We start from the raw sequence: 24,082 nt of genomic DNA, 5'->3' as shown, positions 1-24,082 counted from the left end.
CACTGGCATAATACAGACCACAGGTATATAATATGCCCTCTCTGGCTTAGAGAGCTAAAAGCTTTCATCAGTTTTTGTCTATATCTAAGCCTTAGCATAACAGAAGCCATGGGTGTCATGTGCAAATAATGATGGGAGGGGAAGGTGCTACAGGCAGACATGAGTTGTTTGAGTTACTGTGAGAAAAATGAGGATGATAGTTCAGGGTGCTTGACCCCATAAGTGTAGTTATTGGCCTGCACTGCTTACCAGTAGGAAATGCTGTGCAGCTTATCTCTGGGTGGGAGGGCAGCTGGCTTAGTGCACAGCCTGGCTGTGGCTTACTGCTTTGTACCACTCCTGCACGCTCGCACCCAAACAGCTTTGAAGCTTTATGACTTCTGTATCTGTAATAATCCTCCCAAGAATGACTGTGGGCTGGAGAACAAGTGTTGCAATGATAGAAGCTTTCAGGATTCAGCGTTATTCTTGTCCGGTCTCGCTCCGAATCCCAGTGAACTCCAGTGAAGGATGTTAGACAGACTGACTCAGCTAGTGTTGCTTCTGCCTTTTATTGATTAAAATAACAGTTCTTCTGGTATTTAGCTTGCTTATCCTCAGCCTTTGACATCTAATGCTCTGAGTATCTGCGTACTGCTATATAGCTGTGTCTTCTCAGATTTGTGTTGTCCTTCTTTCCTTTCTTCCCTCCCCCAACTCTGTTATAATCCCTAATTCCCTCTGACATGATCACCTCCCAGGAAGAATAACAGAATACAGCCTCAGATAGCAAGTGTCCAATACCATCACTGGAAGATATCAGCAATGAATAAGTCCCCTCAAGCTAGTTGAACAATAGTGTCTGCTCTAGACATGGCTTCAATTTTGAGGGATTTTTGTTTATCCCTGGCTCTTCCTAATTATTTATGTTCACATGCAAAAGTAGAAGAGGAACAAGTATTTGAAAAAAACCCTTCAAACTTCTAAACTTGAGTTTGAGGTTCTCAGAAATGTCTAAATATTTGGTCTGATACAATGGCCTAGTGCCTGCAAACTGTTACTGTAAGCTTTGGGGGTTTAATGGTTTCTTTACATGGGTATTCTTGTCCTTGTCCATGTGAGCAAAGTGAATTGTTTTCTGCAGTTAGTGACAATAGAGAAAGCTGATTTGCATGGAGTTTGCACAGATCTCCACACAGGAGTACTTTGCTTCCTACTATTCCAGCTGCTGCTCTGGCAGGTGGTGTGTGCAAGTGTAAATGAACTGTCCTTTTTCAGAGCTGGGTTAGTCTAAAATAGCTGGCTTTTCAGCATAGTCTGTAGCAGGAGACTTGGGACTATTGACATGCACATTCAGTGTCCTGCTGGTCACTTTGGCGTTAGTGTGGTGGTGACCTCTTTTCTTTCTCCCTGGGTGAAGACTCCTGGCTTGGGACCTTTTCCTCTCCTCTTCTTTGATTTTTAATTGAAGTTACACAAGATGATGATGATAAAGCAAGCTGTGTGTCCTCAGTGACTTAACTAATGGATGTGTTTTGTCATCTAACTATTGGAAGACTGCTTCAGAATTAAATAACTGATACTTGGAAGTATTTGTAGTTTTCAGGTTGTATATTAAAGCAGTTTATGCCAGTGGCAGTTGCCAACATTATTTTTCAGCTGAAATAGCAATTCTTCCTTTGTTATGTTTATTTCACTTAACTTCAGTGTATTTCTAGAGGTTAATAGTATAATTTTGCTAAACCAGTTAAACAAGACTCTGTTGCCTGTGTGAGATGTTTCCTGTTCATCTGATCATCCTAAAATCCCATCTTTGTATTATTTTATATATGAAGTAGTCTTTTTAGTGTGTATTGATGAGGTTTATATGAAGTATTCCAGAGGAGGATCCAGTGGGACTTTATGGAGGTCTTTCAAGGCTCTGGTAGAAATACCTTGCCAGTAAACCTTAGGATCCTGTTTTCTTTCCTCAGTTGTCTCAAGATCTCTCTGCTCTGTCTCAGTAAGCTGCAACTTAAACTGAAAAATATGGGAAGAGAAGCTATAGGTTTAATACAGCATTGATCAAGTATTGCTGTTGCAAACAGCCCTTGGGCCTACCATAGTACAGGCCATGGTGGGAGTGATGTTAGTCATACTTGTGCAGGGAGTATTCAAGGAGCTCAAAGATGCCCCTCAGTGTGCAAATAAGCAAGGGAGAAAAGCAGAAAGAAAACCTGGGTATTAGAGGCAAGAATGAGCTGAAAAGGTTGTTGTGAGAATATGGGCAAGACCTGCTCTGCAGTATTCAACCCCACTTGTTTAGCTTTTCACAAAAGACTTGCTGCTGTTGATCTTTCACTACTTGCACTTAAGTTTATTCGTTTGGAGTTACTGAGTATAATGTTGGATATGTTTATAAAATAAGAGCTGGGGAGAGTGGTGAAAACTACAAATACAGCTAGTTTGTTGTACTTGATCCAAAAGATAGGGCTGTAGTAATTCAATATGGGAGACAGTTAAAGAAGGAAAAAAAAGAAGCATAACTCACTAAAACAAACACACAAAGTAGTGAAGGAATATACCATAAGGCTTGAGAATGTTACAATAAAATCAAATCTTGGGAATACACATTGGAAGTTGATACTGTAAAGATTGACTTTATTTCTCTAGTGGTGGTACCCAGTTGTGCAAAATGGAGAAGCATCATCTTTTGTCAACACAATGCACTAAAGGGGGCTTGGAGTTAACAGCATACTTGGACAAAGACTGGTTTTCTGGAGAGAAGCTAGCATGAAAGATAGGTTGAAGTGTTCCTAGGCATTTTTGTCTGCCTTGCGTGAGAATAGTCCTTACCAACACCACTTCTGTTCTTGTGCTAAATAGGAAAGAACTGTCTGTGGCAGCTGAACATTTTGACATTGACAGAATTTTCGTGGTCTGAAATTGAACTAATTAATCTGCCAGTAATGCTGATCATGTTAAAAAAAGATTGCTGTAAGCGAAAATGGTGAGATTTCTGCATCTGTAGACATCATCCAAAAAATGTCCAAAAAGAACTACCGTCTTGTGCGCTCTGCCTGCTGACTGGCCTGCTTATACACTCCCTGGAGTGGAGTAATGGGCAGTAGCTGGTCCCATGATGGCTGGTGCACTTGCAGTAACTCGGGAAGCTCCTGAATACCCCACCTCAGCTCATAAGGGGAAAGGAGCTGGGAATGAGTGCTGTTGATGTCAGGAAGAGTAGTAGTAGGGTAGGTCTTCCTGACACCTTCACTGGATATGGCAAAACCTGATTCTCTGTTTCCCATATATGCAGGCGTCATGGAGATTCTGCCTCATTCCCTCTGTTCCTTCAGTTTAGACTTCTCCCTCTCCATTTGAACCTACTTGATGGTAGGTGTTTCATATAAAACTGGGGGCTAGATATGTTTCTTCAGATGGAGTCGATACATACATTTGTGTATATGCATATATTTACACGCACTTACCTGCAGAATTAATAGGTGAATAACTGGAGTAACTGGCACAGGTGAGAAGTGGTAGGTAGCAAGTGTGGGAACAGAAAGTTAGGTAAACACAGGCACAAAATGAATAGAACAAGTTTCTTTGGGAGTAGTCTGGAAGTCTTTACCTGCCCTTATACACATTTCTTTAACACTTTTGTATACTTTTGGACTGTTGCTGTAGTAGGAGAAAAAAACAAGAACACTTCTCTTACTGCACATCATGATATTAACGTACAACCTTTGATACTGTAGTCTGTTATTCAAAAGCCATCAGGTAGGCAAAGATTACGCTTGTGATTTTGTGGTGCTTAATTGTGAGTAACTGATTTGACCCAGTTCAAAGCCCAACCTTGCATCTTCTGGGAGGATATCTAAAGAGGGAACTGCATAGTGTTCTAGTGCAAGTTGTTCTCTTGACTTGCATTTTTAAATTGAGAACAGATCTGTTTTAAAGTGTTTTCTAGCCCCTAAATTGTATAATAGCTTTTATTGCATGCTTCCGTAAAATCACATCTAGTACTAGGTGACATAAGAATATGAACTCTTGGATGTAACTGTGTAGTTGAAAGGCAAAATCTGTATGTGACTCTAGTTAGTGATGCAGATGTTCCATTTAAGAATTGGCACAAGTTGTCAAAAGGTATTTTAAATTTAATGGATGGCTGTTTGAAAACTAGTATGCATTTGTTATGAGAAGAGTAGGATGCATAAGAGAGAGAATATCAATAGGACTTTTAGTGTTTTGTGCCTAGAAGCAACAAGAGTATTACAAGTACTTTTCTGTTTATCTTATTGTATTGCTGGAGACTGCAGACTGGCCTCATTTGGGCTTGTGTTAAAGTGAAACAGCGAGTTCACGTCTCAGCTGTGTAAATACAGACTTTATGACCTCTTCAGGTTAAATGCTATTAAAAAAAAAAAAAAAGGATAGATATGGGCTGCAGGTACAACAAAGTCCTTATTCCGATCATTGTATTTCAAAAGCAATTTGCATTACTGCCTTTTATATAGTATTCCTATCAGATTTCCAAAGGCCAGAGAACATTGCACTGGATTAGGCTATATCTGTCAATTTAATCAGGTCTCTCTGCAACAACGGGAGTAGATAAGAAATCTGCTAACTGTTACACTCCAACGTTTTCTGGTCAGCATATTTGAAGAACGACTAGCATTTTATATGTAGGACCTGAGTTTAACCTCTGTTGAAGTTGGTTTGAGGGGGGAGGGAGTAGGGAAAGCAGCTTCCTACTTTGTTCAAGGGAGTTTTTTGTGTATGTTTTGTTTGTGTTTAAAATCCATACAGACTTTGGTACTGAATGTACCTAAAGTTCATGTTGGTTCCTCATAATGGTACATAATAGCTAAATAAAAAACTTATTGCTATATACTTTTTCTTTGTACAGACAGGAATAAAACTGGTCAGTGATTTTCTAGTTTTCAGCACTTTTTAAGGAAGAATATATTTTTAGCTTTGTCTATTAGAGGAGAAAAAGTAGTACATAAGCTGTTGCTTTTCATTCAGTAGTCCAGGTATTTGAACCCTGCTTAGATGTTGATCTCCAAAAGCTTACTTAGTGAATCAAAAAGGTTTGTTTTGGTTTGAGGTACTTCCAAAAGCAGGAAATTACCAAAAGCAGTTTGAAGTTTGTGATATAATCTCCTGTTCTTCATATTTAATTACTTAGTTTCATGCTTATAGGCTGATTTTTAGTTTAGTCTGTGCTTGCTGTTTATTTTGTAAAAGGAAAAAAAGGAGTTTAGTTTCTGGAACCATTTTGGTGGTTTCTGCATTATCCCTACTGTTGCTATAGTGGTGGTAGTACAGAGATCAGAATTTGAGGCTTCTTGCCTACACTGCGCACTCATGGAAGTTCTTGCTTTTCCTGTTGCTGAAGCTGTATAAATGTAGATATAGTGAAAGATGGTGTTTAGATCAATGACTGAGAGAACTTCTAGTAGAACGAAATGCTCTAGGTGCAGTGTTTGATTTTTATGCTTGCAGATAGCAGTGCATCTGTGTGAGAAGAGGGTTGTTGTTGATTATAGTCTGCCATTTCCCGTCTCCAGTGCATATGAAATAAAAGGGGAAAAAGTGATGATAAATGTGACATAATATTAGGCAAGCTGGAGGCTTATTCATTACTTCCCTTTGAAATACTTGCGTGTAATATTTAAAACTTGTGCTGGCACAGACTTAGTTGTATCTGTTTTCTTGGTGGAAGCAACATCCGTTTGAGGTAGTCCTACTATATGTATTGCTTACAACCACTGGTGCTAACAGAGCTATAATTTCTTGTTCCTCTTGCGGATTGGACACTGTTTTTGCAGCTTTATGAAAAGCAGCACATACTTTCTCTGATAGCTAGTCCCAGCTTCCAGTTGGTATAATAGAAAATAATTAAGGTCACTTTTTTGGGGCCCAAAATAAAATCATTGATTCTTTACTACAGCTGAGGAAGCACTCCTGTAAATCAACAGTCATAAAATACCAGGGGTAAAGCGGAGAGACAGAGGGCATTAGCACCAAGGGAAGGTGTAACTAAGCAAGTCTTGCATCACTGCTTTCTGAAGGCAGTGGGTTCCTTGGACTGTGGCACCAGTCAAGGCATTTTTTATTAAGAGGCTAATCTGAAAGGCTTGGAAGCTCTTAAGCCTGTATGGAAGGTCTTAAAGCCTGTATCCACTGTGCTCTGGTAAAACCACAGTGTGAGTCTTGGTGTATTTCTAATAGTCTGAAATGAGATTCCAAAAGATAAAAAGTTATAGTCAAAATTTAAAGAACTTTGTTTTTTAAGAAATTTAAAGGCTTTGTGGCACTGGCCCAATGGACATGATTTGTGTTCATGTGCTTAGACCCTTTTAATGTGAACTAGGAAAAGGAGAAAGCAAATATGCAGTTTAAAATTAGAGTTATCATAGTCAAGTTAGATTATATATTGGGCACCAAGCTCTCCTGAAGTTTATCTTGTAAATCCTTCTCAACTACTGATGGGGACTGTATGAGAGTCTGTTCAGTTGAAAATTGAACCTTGTCAGTTTGTAAATAGAGAACTAGTAATTTCTATGAAGAGAAAGTGTTGAACCAGTGTAACAAATGGAGTTTTCAGGTGCAGATGTTTGGCTATATTCCAGAGTTTTCCTATGACTGAGAACATACCCTTCTCTTCATTTTTTGCATGATTCCCTGTAGGTGATTTTGATCTGCCTTGTGAGCATTATCTGATTTCTGTATCAGTTATGTAGAAGCTGAACATACCTCAATTTCTTGCCTATCATCTATGCATCTTGCAGTTGCCGTATCTGTGTCTAATGAAGTTCTCCCTACTGCCCTCTCTCTCAACCCCCAAAAGTTGCTTTTTGCACTGGGGACCCTTGCTGTTCTCCTGTCTATAACTTTTGAGCTTCCCCATAGGTAGTGGATCAGCAGCCACCCAGCCTCACTGGTTGTGTAGATCATGGAGTGGAAAACAGTCTGTGTTTCAGTAATGAGACAGTTGGCCAAATGGGGAAAGTACTGCATGATCGCCATGCTCTTGCCAGCATTTAATAAGTCAGTTGGTCATGTAACTGTTCTTAGTTTGTGGTGTTGAATATTGTTGTACGCTAAATTATTAATATAGCAGAAACTTTCATAAGAAACAAAAGAATCAAATTGTCACTAAAAATCTTCTGTTATGACAGTGTGCCAAGCTTCAGTAAAGCTTAAACCCCCTTTTTATTATTATGAAATCCAGTCTCATGGGATAGGTAGCTTAGAAATCGCTTCTTTTTTTTTATTCAGGTGCTCTTAAACTTCTTTTTGGCCATATCTGGTATAAGCACTGGTATCACTTATTTGGGAGGAAAGCAAGCTAGGCACAGTCTAGGTGTGCAGGCTATTGCTGAAGTTAAGGTTGGGAGAACAGAGGAACCAGGCAGCCTGTGAACATCTTTCAGCCTGTTGGTAGCATCTCCCAGCGCTGTCGGGGAAAATTGCTTAATTGGTCTAACAGGAAAGTCTCATATATGGTCAGCATGTTGTATAATGCGCCTGGGTTATAGTTACAGTGTTCTTTCTATCATTGTATGAGTGGTGGCTTAAGTCATGAGCCTTGGGCTGAAGCCTGGGTTTACCTTGCCCTATGGCCTGATATGTTTCTTCATTGCATGGCATCTTACTGCATCTGCCATCACTCTGATGAAAGGGGGACAGTGCCAGAGAACCAGAGCTCACATGGAGAGGTAGTGTGGTATGTTAGGAGTGCTTGTGACAGCAAGTTACTTAGCCAAGCTCTATGAAACACCAAAGGCACAGGTGAGCCATGTGCTTGAGTGACCATGTGTGCCTCCTAACTGGTATATTATCAACTTTTTGTTGTATTTTTTCAAAAAGGTGTCTCAAAAACGAATGTGATTAATCTTTGCCTCTATTCTATGTTTGTAAAAGTAAACAGAGAGTGCACTGAAGCCTGCATTGGGTTTATAGCATGGAAGACACTACTTCTAGCAGTTGGTTAGAACTATTAGTATTTCTCTCTTTCTTCTGAAATATCATCCCATTAAGTCTTTTGGGCCAGTAACTATAAAAAGGCCTTAATTTTGTGCTTTGTAAATGCCTTCTTAAACACGGTTGCTGACACTTTGATTTCCTGCAACATTAGTTTTAATCTGCTGCCTGGAAGTTTTGGAAGTGGTCTTCTGTACCACTTCTGCACTTTGCAAGGGCAAAAAGTGAGCTGTATTGGAACATCAAATTGCTGCTCAAAAAGTGGAGCTCAGTCTTGCCTAGTAGCCAACATTATAGTAGCTACTCTGTGAATATAATACATCAACTTGAAAATAACTGAGGCAAAAAGATCCCTTTTAAACACCACCCATCAAAAGAAATTCACCTAGTAACAGTTTCACATGCTGTTACTTGGACAGGTTAGAGGTGTGCTGATTTTTTAGCTGTGTTTTCCAATTCAGGATGTTAGAAGAGTTCTGAATTTCTTTTTTTACGTATGAGAACTTAGGCGTAGCAGGAGTGTTTTTTGATTTATTTAAAACCCTTCATAGTTCACCTCTTGTACTTTGGACTTCATTATGTAGTTTTGTCCGGCTCTGCTGCTTAGTTTTTCATGAATTTTCCATAGGGGTGAACCCCAAACTCTGAACCTCCACCTGTGTGGCACCTTTGACTTAAAATCTAATGAAGTGTAGTTAAATTTTGACTTCAAGTTGTAAGCTGCAGCTAGGAGATAAAGCCTAATGAACTTCCTTCTAGTAATGTGCTGTAGTTACTCTAAGCTTTGCTCACATCTGTTGGAAACTTTTGACCTTACTGCTGCCTTTACTCATACCTTTTTATTCCTTAATCTGATCAGAGTGATTCTGCAGGATAGCTTAGGTTGTATTCAAATACAGCTCTAGTTGTACATGAACTTCTGGGCAGCAGCTGCAATTTTAAGTGCATTGTTGCTTAGTATGTACCACTAAAAACCTTGAATACCTTAAATGAGGTTTCCTGTGCTTCCTACCCTCAGCTGAACTGAAATGTTGGTATCTTGTCCTAAAGCTTGGACAATCAAGTTAGCTTTCAGCTTATTTCCTCTGTTAGGCAGCTGGGCTGTTGGGTGGTGTGTTGAGGCGGGGGGGCAGATTGAGACTGGTGGTGAAGATGATGTTTATATGTGCTTGCTCTGGACACAGTGAGAAGGGAAGCCTCTAAACAGAATGGATTATGTATCTGTGAATGTATGCTCTGCTTGAGAAAGTGAGCTAAAATATCAGCACATGCAAAGGTGGGTTTCTGCCTGGGTGTTCCTTCAGTTTTATGGAGAGTAATACGGCATGGTTTTGATATTGTTGAAGTGCAGTTCACAGGTAGTGTAATTGTGGATGACTTAAACAGACAGCTGACCCACTTGCTTCTAAACTGGAGTGGATCTAAGATTTTGCATGAGTTGATTTAAACTACTACTTCTCCCTTCTAAAAATATGGGAAAAGAAGAGGAAAAAAGGTGAACAGTGCGCTTTATAAATGTAGGGAGGATGAAAGGTATTTCTGCTGCATCAAACAGTGCTTGCTTGCCCTAATTACTTAAAGAGGAAACAGTGATGCTGATTTGATGCACTGTACTGTCACATGCACAAACTACAGAAAGCAGCTGAAGTTTTTATTAGAGTTGCAATTTAGGAGGTAAAATTCAGAGTTAGAATTTTTTAATCTTGAAATGCTTCCGTTTATAACTGGTCAAGTCTTTTGAAAGCTTGATTTTCTATTTCAAGGAATTACGTAGTATGTTCTGAATTTATATATAAACATTAGTTTGCTTCCTATTTGCAAAAGCTTACCTAATTTTCCTGCTTGTCTTCCAGTCCCACTTCTAAACTTTCTTTTACATCTTAGAATCTTCAGGATGTGGCTTTTTACCTTTAGATTGCACTTATGTGGGTCTCTTGTATTTTTGGAAACACTAATTAAGAAGTAGAACAAACTGTTCATAGAAGAATTGATGATGATTGAATGGTTCACACATCCCTGGAGGAAACTCGTGCATTTGTGTTGCATCAGAGCACTGATAAAGTCAGGTTGGGTGTACAGGACTCTTTATGTACCTATAGTTTTTCAAGTTATGACTTTAAAAATCATTCTCTCCCCCCAACTAGCTGATCAGGAGTGCTGCGTTTGTGGATTGCTTACACGTTGAGACTTGAGTTGTTAAAAGCAGTTAAAAGTGCTTGTTCTGCCTCCAGGGTAAAATTAAAAATGCTAAAGTGCTTTTGCTGTAGCTGCTGGTACAGAAGAACAAGAACAAATTCTGCCGCTCAGGCAAGTTGTGACAAGTATGCAAGCTGCATACAAACTTCTGTTGTGAAGGAATCTCCAGAAGTTCTCAAGGCTTTGTTAGGGAGACAGCTCAAGTATTGTTTGTTTCCTTCTCTGACCACATCCTCCTCCTACCCAAGCGGCGGGGGGGGGGGGTGGGGGGGGTGGGGGAGAGGAGGGGGAGTCAACAAAAGTCAGAGAAGAAATAGAAGGGCTAATATGACTTGCATTTGAGAGCAATTGTATGTATGATTAATAAATCGTGTTCATAATTAAAGTACAACTAAAACTACATAAAGAATGGATGTGCATAAAAAATGCTATGTGGGAAGATAGATTTTAATTTTAATTTTTCTCTTTTTCATGGGGAAAAACCATTAAGAGTCATTAGCTTCTGAGCAGAACAGCAGTTCTGAAGGCACATTTAACACTGAAAATTCATTAATTATAAATATGAAAAAAATTGGATTTCTAAAGCTTTTTGGAAAATGTTGATATCTCCATTGAGCAAGTGTCTAAGGTTTGACGATGGCTTTTCTCATTTTCTTTTCAGCATTCTATACTTAATTTGTCTGTACTGTGTTTGGAGACCTTTCTCCAGTATTTGGCTACATACCAGCGGACTCGTAGCTGTTTGTATCTTTGTCTACTCTCACATCTCTTAAGTACACGTTGGACCTGGGAGGGAAAATGTCTTGATGGATCCATCCTGAGTGTGATATGCTAATGGCTCTCGTCGGTGGTTAGCAATGGCTTCTAAGTGGTAAGACCTTTTTAACAATTCTGTCATAAATACATTTTCATGCTTCCTTATTACTTAGTTTGTTATTACATATATTGCATTGTTAAAACATGTGGAACTACTACTTCAATACCAGTTATCTGACTAGATGTGTGTCAAATGTTCTTATTTGATTTAATGCAGTACAGTAACTGATCATGGCCATAAGCTTATGTCTGATGAAGAGGTTAAGAACAGGGCAAGCAGTGCAGCCTCCCATGTTCTAGTCCTCTGCAGCTTGGGGACTTCCTAAGCCAGATATGGTTTCCATGCATTTAGTAATCCTCAGATTGTATGTTTAGCAGTTCTCTCTGTAATTTCTGTATGTTCAATAATTCTCTTAAGTTTTCTTTCACAAACCTTTGTGCTCAATGCAAATCAGACTTCTTGATGCCAATAGATTCCTCTTCTACAGTGTGCCGGCAGGTGTCTGAGCTCTGTCCTCTTGTGGAGGAAGCCAGGTAATGCAGTTAATTAGTAAAGGCAGTCGCAACTCCTCATAGAGATGCTCTTTTCTTTACTGCTCTTCCTGTAAGGATTTTTATCAGTAATAAATAGATCGTGTTGTTGTAAAGCACAGCACAATTGCTGTGGAGAAAGCACCTTCTGAGCTGAAGTGGACATGGACAGGTGTAACTAATCCAACATATCTTTCAAAAGGAATGCAGTGCACTGCTTCCCTATAGTCAAGTAGCAAAACTGATAGACTGTTCTTCCCTTTGGCCTTTGAGAACAGAGAATATCAGAGAGATAGGAAGAAAATACTGAAGTGCAGTTGTTTCTATAGTGTTTGCTATGTGGACTTTTGTATTCAAGATATCCTATATTAATTACATATTATATAATATTACTTTATAGAATGTAATGAGAATTTTGTGTTCTATTAAGTAATTATCATGAATAATTAGCATATGATATGTTCTATAATATTTTAGCATAGCTCTTGTTTTCTTGTGTTGTCCTACGTGTTCTTTATAGAAGAATTTGAATATATCGTAAGTTCTGCTACTGCATCATTGTATCATCAGTGTCTCATATCCCCTTGTCTGCCTCTGTCATTGGCTGTCATTTCTACTTACAGAACATGCTGACTTGCTTTGCTGTCTTTTGGACAGTCTTTAGAATTGTATACCATAATTTGTTCCGATGTATATATTCTTTCTCTCAAAAGCTAAATGTTTACCTTGAACATTCATATCTGTTCTGTTATATTCATTCTCTTGCTCAGGAAAGGCAGATATGCCTCTGAGCATTAGAGTAGGAACTCTAGTCTTTTAAATGAAATGGAAAAATGGAGGCAGAGGGTTTGAGGACATTGGTATCATTTCTTTAAGTTGTGCTCCTGTGGGTGCTTATCATGCTTTGGACAACTCTAGTTTTACCTCACTTTAAATAATTTTAATGATTATGTGTCTACATTTCTGTATGTTATTGTAGAAAATGTGCTCCAGTGACAAACATTGACTGTTTGAAGTTGAATTGTATAGTTTTTTTCTTAAGGCTGTTTAGTGCTGATCTAGTTCTTGGAATACTTCTCAGCAATTATACTTTCTATGGTTACTGTAGATATTTAAAAAGCAATCCAGTAGCAGGTTTAAAAAGACACCCTCAGAACTGAGTCCTTCCCTATCTTTTTGTGTCTGTTGTCTGTCTTTAGTATGAAAAACCTATTGAGTTACATGTAGGCAATAAACTTTTTTTCACTCTCAGAAAAGGTAAAGACAAGTTGTCTGTCAGGGTAGATTTTCCTGTTGGAGAATGCAGAGAGAGTCTTAAGTGCTTTCCTTTAAAAATATTCATGAGATGGAAAAATAATATATAGCTGGAAAAATGTGCCAGCTCCCATTCTTCTGTATTACTAATTTGTTCCATCAGTTCCCTGATCAGCAGACCCAGTTGCTCAGGGCTTATCCAGTCAGGTCTTGAAAAGCTCTCATGGCGAAGATTACATGACCTCTCTGAAAAATTGTCTGGAGCATCAGTTAGACTGAAAAGCCTATTTCTGTCTATAAATGCAATTGTTAAACAACATTGAGAACAACTAATGTATCTGTTTCTACATTACGAATGTTTGTGCACATGTAGCACTTAAGTTGGTTAAGGTTTTTTTCCCAGCATAATTAAGATGATAAAGGACCATCAAAAGGAGAAAGTGTTTGGGTTTTGGTTTTTTTTCCCTTTTTTCTCCTCTCTTTAAACATTTAGCATTAAAGCAGTACTTGGGTACTCACTGCTTTGCTCAGTAGTTTGATTAATTGTGTCTATATAGATGAATATTGGTGAAATAAATGGAAAATTTAAGTTTGTTGTTTTCTGTTTTGATATATTTTTCTTATTACAAAGTTTCTATTAAGATATATTTTGGGTTTTATGTAGCTCAGTGGGCTTCAACTACTAACAGGATTTCCCCACACTCCCCTGCTTCATTTGAACATCAGTTCTCTTTCTGCTGCTTGAGTTAGAGGTATGTTTCTGCTGAAGAACTTTGTAGACCATGCTTACTTACAATGACAAATGACTTGGAGAATGCCTCGCATCTGATGTTTCATGTTGTTCAAGTAATGTGGAACATCTGAGACATCTGTAAGAAAGAAGAAGAAAATGCTAATGGATGGGGCACAGAAGAGCTGTTTAATCTGTGAAGTTGGAAAGCCCTGTGTTTCAAAGGGAGGTTAAACTGTTGAACCTGTCTTGTAGGATTTCCCTTTCCCAGGATTCTGTTTTGGGGTTGGTTTTTTTTGTGCTGTTTGAGTCTAGGTCAGGCTTTAATTCTAAAGAAAGGGCAACTTCTTTATCAAGGAGCAGAGTAACTGCACAAGTTATAGTAAAGACCCTGTATTACATTTTGAATGCATGATATATATAATGGAATGGAAATTGGAAGCCTTTAGTGAACTGGAAAATGCCTGTCTCTTGGCTAGCAGCAGATGAAAACACTGTCTTTGTATGGAACAAGTACTTGACTTCAAAGACAGGGAGACAGTGATAGGCAGTTCTTCAGAGGTTTGGGTGCAGTACAAGTGATGACAGCTACTTCTGGTATCTCCTACGTAGTTGCAGGGCTTTCCTGTGGAAACTCTCTGTGAGTTCCCCTCCCTTGTGCCTCTGCCCAGCATGGCCTAACACATCCTGCCTTGCTGGGGCCAGGGCACTTTCCAAGTACAGTGTGCCACTGATCATGAAGTTGTCACCTCTGCTATCCTCCTTAGCTCATCCTCAGTAAGTATCTCTGGCTCAGAAGTGGCTTATGAAGTGCACCAAGGGTCACCTCTAATGAGACAATACAGTAAAAAAAGTTGCTGATCCTTTGTTTTGAGGCATACCTTGAAAAGAATATAAGGATTCAGGCTAAAATGTACAGCAGAGTCAAGGAAGGTGTGAGGAAAGGGGACCTCTCTCTATAAGGCTTACTTAGCTACTATTCTTAATTTTAACCACATTTCATTGGCTCTTCTGTGTGAGTGATGAAAGAAAATCCTAGTGTGGACAAAATGACACCTCTGTGTATTTCCATTTGTCAATAGTTTACTGGCTTGAAGCAGCTATAATATCAGCTCACCTGTGTGTTAAACGTGTGTATGTAACATTCTCTTTAGAGAATGTTTTTTTCTTCCTGTTTAAGACAAATTAACTTGAAAAGAATGGATGTTTTTTGAAAACTAAGTATTAAAAAATGGAGATCAGTAAAGTTTGTGGGGTCTTCCTTAAGGGGAAAGTAGTTCTAGTCTCTGAAACTTTGGAAAAAGAATCCTCCTCTGACAATTGGAAGTCTTTTAGTATTAGTCTATTTAAAAAGTTGCAAGTGAGGAAGGGAGGCAGGTCTTCAGTCTTTCTAATCTAATCTGGTGACTGGAGCTTTCCTGGGTGGTCATGTTCAGCTGTGTCCTTAAATTTCAGTGTCTTCTTTCTGCTCTCCAAAGGCTTTTTGTTTTCTTTTTTGTTTTGTTTTGTGTTTTTTTTTTTTTTGTTGTTGTTGTTGTTGTTGTTGTTGCTTCTAATAGAAACAGGCTTAACCTCCCCTTCAGATAGGTTCCAAATAAGGCTTTTTTTTCTTTCGCAGTTCATGTTAATCTCACATTTGTTCTGAATAGTCGTTTTTAATCTGATGATGTTAAACACATGCTGACACTATTTTGTCTTAATCTGTATTTTTCAGGTTATCATTCATGATGGCTATTGTATAGATCCATCTTAATTTGTGGTACTTGGAAAGAACTAATACATCAGGGTGCTCTGTGAGCTTTTTTGTTGTCTGCAGGTCACTGTCAGAATGCCTGAGCAGTGGAGCTTGTGTGAAGGAGCAGTACCTATGCCTTGATTGCTGTCTTATAAGGAAGTTCTGGGCACCAGCTTCCAAAGCTGCACAGTTAATGTGCTGTGTATTGGTTTTGGATTGATTTATTTACAGTGGTCTTGTTTACCTCTCTGCAATTTCATAAGCATTAATGTGATGACTATTTTTAGTGAGCAAACCTGCATGGATATGCGTAAGTACATAAATGTTCCATACAGGATAAAAATGGAAGCTTTCTTTTGGGTGCCTCAACAATTTGTTGGTTGAGGTTCCTTCATTTTCACATGTATTTATTTACTTTGTGACTTGGATGTAGTCACTTTAAAATACTTGAGTTCTGCTATTTGTGAAAATCTATAGCACTGAAAGGGTAGCTCTGTTTTCTCTTAAGTGCAAATGACATTTTACAAATGTTTATGCACTACACTACTGGGGTTCCCATAGGCCCATATGGAGCTCCACTGGAAGCATCCTCTTTTGCATCTGGAGGTCTGTTTATTAATTTTATTTTATTCCCCACACCCTTAAGACAGGAGACAGTTGAATGTTTGCGTGTAAAAAAACCCTTTATTCTCTTCTAGGGTTACAAATTTACGTAGAAAATTTGCTCTAAATTAACAATAGTATATCATATCAAATAGTGTACATTCTGATAAGCTCCTTAAGTATCTTACTTTTCTACTGGCTTGAATTTAATATAATCATTACATTTTCCTAATAGACAAGGAAGGCATCTTCTGAGCAGGAGTGAATTTGTTTTCCTTTAATACAGGTGCCAGTCTTTCTGTAAGTCGTGAATATTGAAGACTTCAGCCCAGTTTGAAGTACAACTTCACTTGTACAACTACATTTATCATAAGAACTGATAGATTGGTCTGTTTTCTGTTTGAACCAAATTACATAGTTCTGGCAGCAGCATTTATTTCTGGTTATGTTCAAATTATAAAGGGAAAATTACATTCAAGTTAAGTAAAAAGAAAGGAGAAAGATACCTGTATTTCCCAGAATTGGGGTGCTGTTGCTTTACATGGAAGGAAGTCTTGCATTTAGGATTTGAAGAGGAAGACTAATACTATTTAAAAATCTAAGGTTATGTATTTACACAAGAAAAATCTTTTAATGCTTTAGAGATTGTTTCTGTCTTTGAGATAGAAGAGATGAGAAGGGAGAAGTTTTAGAGTTATGTCCCAACATAGCTGTGGGCAAACATAAATGATATCTAACTTTTTTCTGATAATATTCTATTTCATTTATAGCTATATTAATTTTAACTACCTATATCCTCTAGCTAAGAGTAACTTTCTGAAGTCCTACAGTTGGCATCTCTGTGTAGAAAATAATTGATGTTCAGCGACTTTATTTAAGCTATTTTTGTTTGCTGATCAAAGATGTAACTGAAGACTATGAATTATTTCTTCTATGACTAATTTTAATATTAACCTGTGACTCTTGATCTCTAGTTATATATCCTTCTCTGGCACTGTGGTTTTGTTATGAGAAAGACCACACTGAAATTTGATACAGAAGGACTATATATTACATGAGATTTAAAATACATTGCTCCTCAGCTAATGTAAATCTTGTTTTACAAATATATTTTGCTATAACGCTGGATTATATATGATGTTTTAGTAGTATTGGTCTGTATAACAGCACACAGGGGACATACACTTAAACTAGCAGAAACTTGAGCATGTGAATGGACTTGTGAATTTAGCCACTCAGTTTTGGTTTTTCACTAAGATGGGTATTTGTTTCTACTTTTGCTAAATAAAATGAAGACATGAAGTACAAACTTCCTGTGACCATGTTCCAAAACCTTCTGTCCATTTTGCAAGGGAAGAACTAAAATAGCGGATGAATGCTGTGTAAATCAAGACACAACCTACATTTAATCTAGATGTCCAGAAGACTTTAATTGGCATTGGAACAGTTTGTCCTGTGTACTGTGCACTCAGTAAGCCTGCTTTTTTTTAAGTAATAGAAGCTATGGAGAAGAGTCACAGTGAAAAAACAATAGTGATAGTTTCCCACAAGTCAGTAACATTTTAAACATACCTTCCTTGTATAGAATTTTAAGCAGTAAATTAAGGTCAAGCTTAGTAAGGGGAGCAGGATAAACTGGTGCTGTATGCACTTTTGGGATTAGAATGAAAGATATCTTGGGCAGTAGATTCTTTCCCTGGCCTTTTGACTTTAATGGCATTTATGTCATTTTGTGTGATTTTTTTTTTTTTTTTAATTATTTTTAAATTTTTTTTTTTTTGGAAAGTTGACGGTTCAAACCTGAGGAAACTCTACAGATGTGTGCTTTAGTGTTGGAGAAAATTCTAACAGAAATGGTAACAATGGCCATGAAAATAGCCATCAACTAAATAACCAGAATGGTTCAACATACACTTCCTGAACAAACATTTTTGTTGTTAAGTAATTCTGGAGATGTATGTGTCTGCTTGATCTCTGGCTATCACTTAACTGCCTGTGTTCTGGCTTTTCTATAGGCAAACCTACATTAACAGTTGGCAACTCTGTTCTTTGTATTTCTCTGAAGCACTTAGAAAGCTTTCAGTAAAGGTTTTTAGCTCCCAATTCCTTCAAGTTCCAGTTTTCACAGCAGTGTTGCCATTGCTGGTCTGACTTACTGGTAGCTGTTCCACAGCTTTGTTTTCTAAATGTTGGGCTTCTTTTAAATGTCCTTTACACAGAAATATCAACATCGTGCTTGTCATCACTCACTTTGATCGTTTCATAAGGGGGAAAAAATCTGCCCACTTCGGTTGTTTTGGGACTATGTAATGACGTCTTCTCTCGTTCCTACTTGCCTGGGCTGGTTATGATTCAGAGTATGTACTACTCTGGGATTTGCTTTGAAATGCAAGGTCTTATTTGAAGAAAACCTGCCAGTGGAAGAAATTCATAGTTTTGGAAGGTCTGGTTTGATGTGTCAGTGCTTGGAACAAGAGAGGTTAGCGACAGGAAGCCCAGATCCTTATCCTGGCTGAGGATTGCAGAAGCTGTGGGGCAGACAATACCTTGATCTTCTCAGGAACTCCTGATGAGTTCAGGAAAGCATTTTATTCTTGCATGTGGTTTCAAGATAAGAACAGTTATAACCTAACACATAAACAGTAAAAGTTTGAGGGCTTTTTTATTAAATGGATAATAACTGCATTCAGTCAGTGAACATAAGTAGTTTTGTGTTCAGTTTTTGATGGATGTATTTTGCCAGGTATTTTATATCTACTTATATTTCACTTCTACTAATGCTAAAGAAAATGAAGCCAAGCTCTTAAACAAAAAAAAACAAAGCACCCCAGAAATCCCCAGCTTTCCAGAGAAAAATCCCACAATTTGCTCACGGAAAAACCCAGCCCACCCATACAGAGCAAATTACAGCTGAAGTGATTGAAAGGAAATCAAAACTTTACCAAAAGCTGACAGTTGTTTGTTCCTTTCATTTCATTTCTCAGGGAACAGAAAGCTAGTCTGGCTTTGAGAAAAGTATGGGGACAACCAAACTATCTGCATGCTTACATTAAAAGAACAAGAGTAACATAAAACTGTAGAAAGATTACATGGCTGAGGTTTAAAGTAGTTGCTGCTTTACATAAAAGAAGCTGCTTACACTGATGCAGATATAGTTTATTGCAAAATTATAAATTGCTTTCTCCCTGCTTATACTTGTCCTTAGTCTATTACTCTGAAGTTACATTCACTGAAATGGACCAAGGAAACCAATAATGCAGAGTAGCTTGGGAATTAACTGTAAAGTGTGATGTGATTTTAAATTGTATGAAGGATAGCCTTTTATTTTAAATAGCTTTTAAAATTCTGAGAGTTCTTGACATGCAAAGTTATTTTAAATATGTCAGGTCCTTACAGGTGGTTGATACAGACTGCCAAAAGGTGAGATGACTCCACAATATGGCAGACTGTTTTCTCCCTATGCATACATTTCTATGCTACATTGTCTGTTCAGCTTCTGTATTTAATGAACACAAAGGTATATATAGGACCATGTTATAATTAAATAATAATTAAATAATAAAAGGAAAAAAGCTTGTCATTTAAAGATGCACAGTGTATGCAAAGACATGGGGTTTGTATTCCTTACCACTACAGTCTTGTGTGTGAAATTATGACAGTGTCCTGCTGATCAGCTAATACATATAATACAGCTGTCTGGTACCTCTCAGGAGTTTAGTGCGGGTGTGTTAATTTGTACTTGGACCTTGACTGCAAGTTCAGTTTCTAACTCTACTGCTTGATTTGGCTTTCTCTTGTTCCTCTCTTGTCTTTGCTTTTTTTTGGGGGGGAGAAAGACCAGATTGTTTTATTGGGATAAGACATTGTTATAAATTAGGCTTCTATTCTGAGATTGAAGAAGGAAAAGCTTCCTGTAGTTGTGTTTTTGGGTGCTGTCATAGTTGCTCTATTTCTTAGCAGATTCACTCCCACTTGAAACTGAGGTTTAAATTAGCAAGTTGGAGAAAATAGTAATGATGTTTATTTAGTGCACACTGATGCTGTAGTCAGTATGGAATCGAAGTTGTGTATTAAACCCTTGAGCTCAAGGAATATTAACACAGAATCACAGAATACCAGGTTGGAAGGGATCTCTAGGATCATCTGGTCCAACCTTTCTTGGCAGAAGCAGGGTCCAGATTAGATGTCCCAGCACCCTGTCCAGCTGAATCTTAAAAAAAAAAAAATGAGGTAGAGACAGTTTTGCATAACCTGGACCACTCACTCTGTCAAAGGACAGAACTCTCACCCTTTCCCTACAGAATCACTTAGGTTGGAAAAGACTTTTAAGACCATTAAGTCTAGCTGTTAATATAGAACAGCCATGTCTACCACTAAACCATGTACATGACTTTTAAATACCTCCAGGGATGGTGACTCAGCCTCTTCCCTGGGCTTTATGCTCCCTTATTGCAGTGGAGGCCCCAGATACTTACGGAGGAAGGGCTTACTTTTTCACCCAATAGCAGAAAAAAAATGCCAAGAAAGATAAGGGTCTCTTTTCTCCTAGGGATATGTGGCATAATTCCAACTAATTTTAAAGAGGGAGGGCAGTGGAGACTACTTGAATCACGTTGCTCTAAAGAACTACTCCTTGTACTTTTAGCTTTTCCTACTTCAACTCAAGGCCATTGTGCTTCCTACTACCACCTGTGGGGATGCTTAGGAGACAGAATCCCTCTGCTGGGTCTCTGCTGTTGAAGCTGATTTGGCAGCAGCTCCAGTGCCAGTGTCCAGCAGGAGGGTCAGTCCTGCATTTTGGGCTTTTGTGGGTTCTCTTGCCTTGGCCGCGTTGCTGAGGAGCTGGGGGCAAGCGAGGTGCTGTGTGTCTCCGGCAGACAGCCGTGCTGCCGGGGAGAGGCCTGCGGGCGCACCGCGCTTCCACCGGGGGCGCTGCGGCAGCGCCCGACTGGGCGGAACTCCTCTGGGAACCTATTCCTTCCCCTGAGGGCGTGTTTCCTGACCTCGCCGTAATCCCTGCTGATGTTAAGTCCCGCGATGCGGATTCCTCTTAGTGAGGAATGTGGAGCTCGAACCCTGTCTTCGTGCAGTTTCTATCACTAGCTGTGGAACTGGGGTGGGGGAAGCCTGAGTGACCTCAGCAGGCACTTTGGTGGGCAACCAGAGTCACCCTCTGCGTAAACACAAGTACACATGGAAAGCCATCAAACAATATACTGTAATAGAAATAATAACTCTGTACAAGCTTGAGGCTTCCATTCTTTTTTATTTACAGGTTCCAGAATAAGAAATTGTTAAAGCTCATCAAATGAGGCTTTTTGTGGCCTCTCTTGGTTTCTGTTGTTTAAAGATGAATTTAAGTATGGCAAATAAGACTTGTAATGTTTTCCCCTGACAGTTTATCTGTAGAGCTTGCTCAGATTGTAGGAAAAAACTCACAGATCTACATTGGGCTGTTTAGGGAAGACTGTGAGAGAGGCGGAATTGTAAGTTCTGTATCTTAGCTTCGTTCTTTATAAAATGCTACTTTGATAGAATGTAATGAAGTATGGAAGTCCTGGAGTTAATCACCATCCAACCATCACATATATAAAAATACATAAAGATATATAAACCCATATATGTGTGTACATATATCCTCATATGTGTATCATGTGTGTATATCCTCAACTATCTTCTGGAGAAAACTCTTTCATGTACTTAAGAGTCAAGCAAAAACCATCCCAAAGGGGAAAAAAGCCCAATGAAAAGCTTCTGGATACATCTGTGTTATACAAGTTTTTCAGTCTGTCAAGTTTAATCTTGAAATATGATCATGTGTATGTATGGTGAGTGGGTTTTATTCCTCATTTTGTTTGTAGATCCTATTTCTTGAAAGGCTTTTGTGTTTTCTTGTTTAAAAAAAAAAAAAAGTATAGTTTCAACCCTTATTTTTTGTATTTATGGCCAGTTCACCTATTGCTGCATGTTGTGTGGAAAGTCACACCTTATGCATTTAACCAAACTGATGCACTAGGAATTTGCATGTCATCTGTCATCTCCCCGTTGTGTCCACATGCATAAGAAAACCTCCGTGGTGTGGTTAAGAGCATTCTGGTGTCTCCTTTGAGCCTTTCAGAGGACGTTTAAGTTAGATACAACTCAAAATACCTGATTACTCGCCTCTTTGCAGACTTCAGTTTGGCAGGTGGATGGTTGGAAGCATTCTCAGTCTCTCAGAAGTGTCTGAATTTCTCTTTGGTTCCCAGATGTTAGAAACTGCAAAGCAGGGTTATGGCAAGATGACAAAGGCAAAAAAAAAAAAAAAGCCTATAGAAAATAATGCTGTTATGAATAAATGATAGCTTGAGCTTGTAATGACTCAGGGTCTTTTATAAGCTCAAATTAACTTTGTGGTATCCTACTGTTTGTTCTGAAAACACATGCAGTGCTTTTCTGAGAACGTATTTTGTGTAACTTTTTGTACTGCTGGAAAAAATACCAAGATTTGAAATCACAGAATCATAGAATAGTTAGGGTTGGAAAGGACCTTAAGATCATCTAGTTCCAACCCCCTGCCATGGGCAGGGACACCCCACACTAAACCATGTCACCCAAGGCCTCATCCAACCTGGCCTTGAACACCGCCAAGGATGGAGCATTCACAACCTCCCTGGGCAACCCATTCCAGTGCCTCACCACCCTCACAGTAAAGAATTTCTTCCTTATATCCAATCTAAACTTCCCCTGTTTAAGTTTGAACCCGTTACCCCTTGTCTTGTCACTACAGTCCCTGATGAAGAGTCCCTCCCCAGCATCCTTGTAGGCCCCTTTCAGATACTGGAAGGCTGCTATGAGGTCTCCACGCAGCCTTCTCTTCTCCAGGCTGAACAGCCACAACTTTCTCAGCCTATCTTCATACGAGAGGTGCTCCACTCCCCTGATCATCCTCGTGGCCCTCCTCTGGACTTGTTCCAACAGTTCCATGTCCTTTTTATGTTGAGGACACCAGAACTGCACACAATCCTCCAAGTGAGGTCTCACGAGAGCAGAGTAGAGGGGCAGGATCACCTCCTTTGACCTGCTGGTCACGCTCCTCTTGATGCAGCCCAGGATACGGTTGGCTTTCTGGGCTGCGAGCGCACACTGAAGCCGGCTCATGTTCAGTTTTCTCATCGGCCAACACCCCCAAGTCCTTCTCTGCAGGGCTGCTCTGAATCTCTTCTCTGCCCAACCTGTGGCTGTGCCTGGGATTACTCTGATCCAGGTGTAGGACCTTGCACTTGGCATGGTTAAACTTCATAAGGTTGGCATCAGCCCACCTCACAAGCATGTCCAGGTCCCTCTGGATGGCATCCCTTCCCTCCAGCGTATCAACCGAACCACACAGCTTGGTGTCATCGGCAAACTTGCTGAGGGCGCACTCAGTCCCAATCATTATAGGGACTTTTTTTTTGTTTACCTTCCAAATCTTCCACTGCAGGAAATTATGTTCTTACAGTGTGTCTTGTATGATGAGATCAGAATTTTGTATTCATTTACAAGGGAAATACAAGCTAACTTCAGTATTTGTGGATTTTAATGCAGATTTGAATAAAAAAATATGATGTTTTCAGTCTGTATAGAACTTGAAAAATGTCTTAGTTGACAACTTTAAGGAGCTTGTACCAAGTTTGATAACTGTGTTGAATGCATTCAGAAGTATCTAGGACACTGAGCTGCTTTCTTAAAAGTAGCAGAAGCATGCAGACTGCCACTTAGATGTTCAGAGTGAGTATTAGTTGATCTTTAAGTGTATAGTCTTTGGTGACTAACAAGGTGGGAATATCACCTAGTATTGTGTCTATGGATCTACACTCTGAGTCTAGTAAATAACATAAAACTTTCGATCATACAGTGATACGTATTCCCAAAGGTGGGAAGTATTAAGGTAAGGACCACTCTTCTATACAAATGTCTTCTTTTTTTTTTTTTTACCCACCCTCCCTCCTTGAGCTTTCTGCTCCAAATGCAAGGTATCTTTCATAATGGCTTCTTTAAACTAAATATAGAGCAACATTTAAACTTCACCCAAATGAAAACAGACCAGGCGCATATGGCGAAGTAGCCCTAGGGATAAAGTGGACATTTGGACAAAATGAAGCAGGTTATTTCTGTACTTGGCGTTTTCTGGAAAGTGGTTTGAGTATTTTAAGTGGTAAATATAGCATCAGAGCCTGTGCAGAACATAATATTTAATAAATGTTAGTATCTTCATAGCTAGTAGTTAAACCCATATGAAATGC

General features: G+C 38.9%; 1 protein-coding gene across 1 annotated transcript in view; it reads left to right on the top strand.

The window, feature by feature from the left end:
- Positions 1-24,082, top strand: part of FRYL (FRY like transcription coactivator) — a gene marked incomplete at its 3' end in the record, with an annotated part of 166,183 nt that overhangs the window by 2,875 nt on the left and 139,226 nt on the right. Inside the window, exon 2 of the mRNA XM_080639011.1 lies at positions 10,811-11,020. The remainder of the gene's footprint in view (positions 1-10,810; positions 11,021-24,082) is intronic.

Source organism: Psittacula echo (genome assembly GCF_963264785.1).
Source record: "Psittacula echo genome assembly, chromosome: 1".
Taxonomy (NCBI): domain Eukaryota; kingdom Metazoa; phylum Chordata; class Aves; order Psittaciformes; family Psittacidae; genus Psittacula; species Psittacula echo.
Note: the sequence above shows the minus strand (reverse complement) of the source record. Positions and strands in the feature narration are given on the sequence as shown.